We start from the raw sequence: 6,618 nt of genomic DNA on the forward strand, positions 1-6,618 counted from the left end.
TTTTGTAAATCATTTATAAAACCTGCATGTATTCTCATCCCAAAAATATTAGATTTTAAAAGTGGGACTATAACTCACTTTCACAGATTTTTACTTCGTCGGGAAGTAAGACTTGGCCACTGGTTGATTCACGAACCTATAACAATATATACATATATATCAAAGTATGTTCAAAATATATTTACAACACTTTTAATATATTTTGATGTTTTAAGTTTATTAAGTCAGCTGTCCTCGTTAGTAACCTACAACTAGTTGTCCACGGTTAGATGTACAGAAATAAATCGATAAATATTATCTTGAATCAATCCACGACCCAGTGTATACGTATCTCAGTATTGATCACAACTCAAACTATATATATTTTGGAATCAACCTCAACCCTGTATAGCTAACTCCAACATTCACATATAGAGTGTCTATGGTTGTTCCGAAATATATATAGATGTGTCGACATGATAGGTCGAAACATTGTATACGTGTCTATGGTATCTCAAGATTACATAATATATAATACAAGTTGATTAAGTTATGGCTGGAATAGATTTGTTACCAATTTTCACGTAGCTAAAATGAGAAAAATTATCCAATCTTGTTTTACCCATAACTTCTTCATTTTAAATCCGTTTTGAGTGAATCAAATTGCTATGGTTTCATATTGAACTCTATTTTATGAATCTAAACAAAAAAAGTATAGGTTTCTAGTCGGAAAAATAAGTTACAAGTCGTTTTTGTAAAGGTAGTCATTTCAGTCGAAAGAACGACGTCTAGATGACCATTTTAGAAAACATACTTCCACTTTGAGTTTAACCATAATTTTTGGATATAGTTTCATGTTCATAATAAAAATCATTTTCTCAGAATAACAACTTTTAAATCAAAGTTTATCATAGTTTTTAATTAACTAACCCAAAACAGCCCGCGGTGTTACTACGACGGCGTAAATCCGGTTTTACGGTGTTTTTCGTGTTTCCAGGTTTTAAATCATTAAGTTAGCATATCATATAGATATAGAACATGTGTTTAGTTGATTTTAAAAGTCAAGTTAGAAGGATTAACTTTTGTTTGCGAACAAGCTTAGAATTAACTAAACTATGTTCTAGTGATTACAAGTTTAAACCTTCGAATAAGATAGCTTTATATGTATGAATCGAATGATATTATGAACATCATTACTACCTTAAGTTCCTTGGATGAACCTACTGGAAAAGAGAAAAATGGATCTAGCTTCAATGGATCCTTGGATGGCTCAAAGTTCTTGAAGCAAAATCATGACACGAAAACAAGTTCAAGTAAGATCATCACTTGAAATAAGATTGTTATAGTTATAGAAATTGAACCAAAGTTTGAATATGATTATTACCTTGTATTAGAATGATAACCTACTGTAAGAAACAAAGATTTCTTGAGGTTGGATGATCACCTTACAAGATTGGAAGTGAGCTAGCAAACTTGAAAGTATTCTTGATTTTATGAAACTAGAACTTTTGGAATTTATGAAGAACACTTAGAACTTGAAGATAGAACTTGAGAGAGTTCAATTAGATGAATAAAATTGAAGAATGAAAGTGTTTGTAGGTGTTTTTGGTCGTTGGTGTATGGATTAGATATAAAGGATATGTAATTTTGTTTTCATGTAAATAAGTCATGAATGATTACTCATATTTTTGTAATCTTATGAGATATTTCATGCTAGTTGCCAAATGATGGTTCCCACATGTGTTAGGTGACTCACATGGGCTGCTAAGAGCTGATCATTGGAGTGTATATACCAATAGTACATACATCTAAAAGCTGTGTATTGTACGAGTACGAATACGGGTGCATACGTGTAGAATTGTTGATGAAACTGAACGAGAATGTAATTGTATGCATTTTTGTTAAGTAGAAGTATTTTGATAAGTGTATTGAAGTCTTTCAAAAGTGTATAAATACATATTAAAACACTACATGTATATACATTTTAACTGAGTCGTTAAGTCATCGTTAGTCGTTACATGTAAGTGTTGTTTTGAAACCTTTAGGTTAACGATCTTGTTAAATGTTGTTAACCCAATGTTTATAATATCAAAAGAGATTTTAAATTATTATATTATCATGATATTATGATGTACGAATATCTCTTAATATGATATATATACATTAAATGTCGTTACAACGATAAACGTTACATATATGTCTCGTTTCAAAATCATTAAGTTAGTAGTCTTGTTTTTACATATGTAGTTCATTGTTAATATAATTAATGATATGTTTACTTATCATAATATCATGTTAACTATATATATAACCATATATATGTCATCATATAGTTTTTTACAAGTTTTAACGTTCGTGAATCACCGGTCAACTTGGGTGGTCAATTGTCTATATGAAACCTATTTCAATTAATCAAGTCTTAACAAGTTTGATTGCTTAACATGTTGGAAACATTAAATCATGTAAACATCAATCTCAATTAATATATATAAACATGGAAAAGTTCGGGTCACTACACGATCCACGAAGTGTATCTTCATAGGATATCCCAAGGATAATATGGGATATTATTTCTATGATCCATCCGAGCAGAATGTATTTGTTGCTCGGAAGGCGGAATTCCTTGAAACTAAGTTCCTAATGGAAGAAAGTAGTGAAAGGAAGATAGATCTTGAAGAGGTTCAAGATCAAGTAGATGATACACAATTGGTTGACACTAGCACTCAACATGAAAATGTTGAGAGTGATCAAATGGATGATCAAAATACACAAGACGTTCGCAGATCTGGTAGGATTAGTAATCCTCCTGAGAGATATGGGTTTCTCATGGATGGTTGCTATGTGGTTGATTTGGATGAACCAATAAACTACCAAGATGCTTTATCAAGGATTGATAAAGATAAATGGCAGGAAGCCATGAACGCTGAGATGCAATCCATGTATGACAACCAAGTTTGGGAACTTGTTACACAACCTGCTGGCTCAAGGCTAGTTGATTGTAAATGGCTTTTCAAAATGAAAACCGACATACATGGAAACTTGGATACATATAAAGCTAGACTTGTAGCAAAAGGTTTCACTCAAACTCAAGGGGTTGACTATGATGAAACTTTTTCACCTGTGGCAATGCTAAAGTCTATTAGGATATTACTTGCCATTGCTGCTCATTATGATTATGAAATATGGCAAATGGATGTCAAGACCGCTTTCCTAAATGGACATCTTGAGGAAGATGTCTATATGGTTCAGCCTGAAGGTTTTGTTGATCCGAAATATCCTAAAAAGGTATGCAAGTTAAAGAAGTCAATCTACGGATTGAAACAAGCATCTAGAATGTGGAATCATCATTTTAATGAGGAAGCCGAGAAATTTGGCTTCATTAAAAATGGTGATGAAGCTTGTGTATATAAGAAAGCTAGTGGGAGCACTATCATGTTCCTTGTACTATATGTGGATGATATATTGTTATTTGGAAATGATATTCCGGCAATGCAAAGAGTTAAAACTTGGCTAAGTAAATGCTTCTCCATTAAGGATCTTGGAGAAGCACAATACGTTTTGGGGATTGGGATCTACAGGGATAGATCCAAGAAATTGATAGGTTTGAATCAAAGTGCATACATTGAAAAGATCTTGAAAAGGTTCAAGATGGAGAACTCTAAGAAAGGTTTAGTACCTATTCAAAGAGGAACACTCCTTAGTTCATCTCAGTGTCCCACCACGAAAGATGAACAGGAGAGAATGAAGAAAGTCCCATATGCGTCTGCTATTGGGTTAATCATGTATGCAATGATATGCACTAGACCGGATGTGTCATGTGCTCTTAGCCTGACAAGTAGATACCAGAATAACCCAGGAAACAGTCATTGGATTGCTGTCAAAAGTATATTGAAATACCTTAGGAGGACTAAGGATATGTTTCTGATATATGGGTCTGGTGAGGAGGAACTTGCTGTAAAAGGTTACGTGGATGCGAGTTTCCAAACTGATCGAGATGATTCTCGATCACAATCCGGTTATGTCTTCACATTAAATGGAGGTGCGGTCTCTTGGAAGAGTTCAAAACAGGATGTTGTTGCTTTATCCACTACAGAGTCGGAGTACATCGCCGCATCATTGGCAGCTCAGGAAGCTGCATGGATGAAGAAATTCATCGACGACTTAGGAGTAGTCCCTTCCATTCAGGACCCTCTTGAGATCTTTTGTGACAACGAGGGTGCGATTGCTCAAATCAAAGAACCTCGTGCTCACCAAAAGACCCGTCACATTGAGCGGAGATTCAACTACATAAGGGATGAAGTTGAAAAGGGAAAGATATGTATTCGCAAAGTTCACACAGATCTTAATATAGCGGATCCTCTCACGAAGCTCTTACATGGAGCAAAACATACTGGACATGTTTGTGCATTAGGGCTTCGATATTCTAGTGATTGGTCATGATCTGTTTTAAGTATTGTAACGGAACGAAATTGTTCAAACTCATTAATATAATTATGGTATTAATTTATTTTGAGTTATGTTCCTATTTTGCATATTTTATCCATGAATAAGTAATTATTCTAAATTCCGTAGTCGATCACACTTGTGGGAGCAAATGTGAGGTTTAGACTATTATGAACTTGGATTGGTATACATTCACGGACTGAATGTGGGGCAAGGTTTCTACCAAGGTTCATAGATATTTGTGGGATACAAATATTGGAAGACCCGCTCTCAAGATTCACTAAATGGAGCCTTTGTGGTTGATCACATGTAATCTTGAGTAAAGGCGAATATCATTGTATCCTCTGACCTGAGATACATATTGGGTTCAGATATTTGCCAAGTATTGTGCCTTGATTCTTTCCTTAGCTATTCTGAAATATGGTAGTTCATAAGGAGGAGCTCAGGTATAATGCAAGGTATATATTTAGGACATATGTAGTCAAGATGGAATTTGTCCCTCTTATTCGTTGAGAGTCAGATGTCTAAGGCCTGATAAAGTTAAATCTAAAGGAGAGTGATCACTCTGTGTCTCTTGGATTTAACATGACATCTAGGACAAAAGGATGTAATGAAAAGATTCACCTATTCATATTTGAGATGGGAACTTGAAAGGAATGAAGTTATTGAATGGCACAAAGTCATAACATATTGGGGGTGATGGACGGTCGTTAGGTGGTATCCATCACTTGCATTAATTTCTTATGTTTCTCGTGCAAGTGGGAGATTGAAGGTATTTCGTATGCCCGAGAGACATATTAAATTAATGTGGCTAATGTGTTATGATCCAAGTCGGGTCATACCCAATAACAAGCTTACCGACACTTTATATGTATTTATTTTAACGGTTGGATTGTTAAATAAATACGCGACACTTGAACTTTAAGAAAAATGGTTTTCTTAAGTATTACTTGATGTGTAGATATATATAAATTATGGAATAATTTATGTAATATGGAATTAATTATTTATGGGTTAAATAATTAATTAATTTATGTTACATTTATTAAAATTGGTTTTATATAATAAATGTACATAAATAAATATGCAAGTTTATAAAATGTGCATTATAAATATGTGGAAGTTTTATATAAAAGTTTTATAAAACATATAACTTATATAAAACTAATTAATTTAAACAAAGTAGGAGTGGCCTTGGAGTTGTGAGAAAGCATGTTAATGACTCCAACACTTGGCCATACTTTCCCACTTCCATATACATGCACTTTGACTCTTTGGTAGTCACTTCACTTGCATTTTTACACTTCAAAAAACTGCATAAAAACCTTTGGGAGCTGCAGCTAGGCCGTGGCCTTTTTGAGCAATTAAGGTGGTTCCAAATTTGGTTTTCAAGCTAATTTCAAGTGTTATTAAATCCTAACTAAAGGCTAGGTGTTGGTGCAAAAGCTTGGGGTATTTCTCCTTGAGGTTTCATCACTTTGAAGCTCCATTCTTCATCATCTTCATCATCTTCTTTTGAACTAACCCTCAACTAGCTTGAGGAGGTATAAACTCTAAATCCACTCTTAGTTTGTAAGTATGTTTCACAACTTGATCCTTATTGGGATTTAACTTTAATTGGTTAAATATTTACAAGTTTCAAAATGGTAATCTACACGCTTCCGTAAATCTTATTTCTTGAATGATTATAAGTATTATGAAACTTGTTAAATCCTAACAATAACATCATTCGATTCATACATATAAAGCTATCTTATTCGAAGGTTTAAACTTGTAATCACTAGAACATAGTTTAGTTAATTCTAAACTTGTTCGCAAATAAAAGTTAATCCTTCTAACTTGACTTTTAAAATCAACTAAACACATGTTCTATATCTATATGATATGCTAACTTAATGATTTAAAACTTGGAAACACGAAAAACACCGTAAAACCGGATTTACGCCGTCGTAGTAACACCGCGGGCTGTTTTGGGTTAGTTAATTAAAAACTATGATAAACTTTGATTTAAAAGTTTTAATTCTGGTAAAATGATTTTTATTATGAACATGAAACTATATCCAAAAATTATGGTTAAACTCAAAGTGGAAGTATGTTTTCTAAAATGGTCATCTAGACGTCATTCTTTCGACTGAAATGACTACCTTTACAAAAATGACTTGTAACTTATTTTTCCGACTATAAACCTATACTTTT

Source organism: Rutidosis leptorrhynchoides, chromosome 11 (assembly GCF_046630445.1).
Source record: "Rutidosis leptorrhynchoides isolate AG116_Rl617_1_P2 chromosome 11, CSIRO_AGI_Rlap_v1, whole genome shotgun sequence".
In the NCBI taxonomy this organism is placed as follows: domain Eukaryota; kingdom Viridiplantae; phylum Streptophyta; class Magnoliopsida; order Asterales; family Asteraceae; genus Rutidosis; species Rutidosis leptorrhynchoides.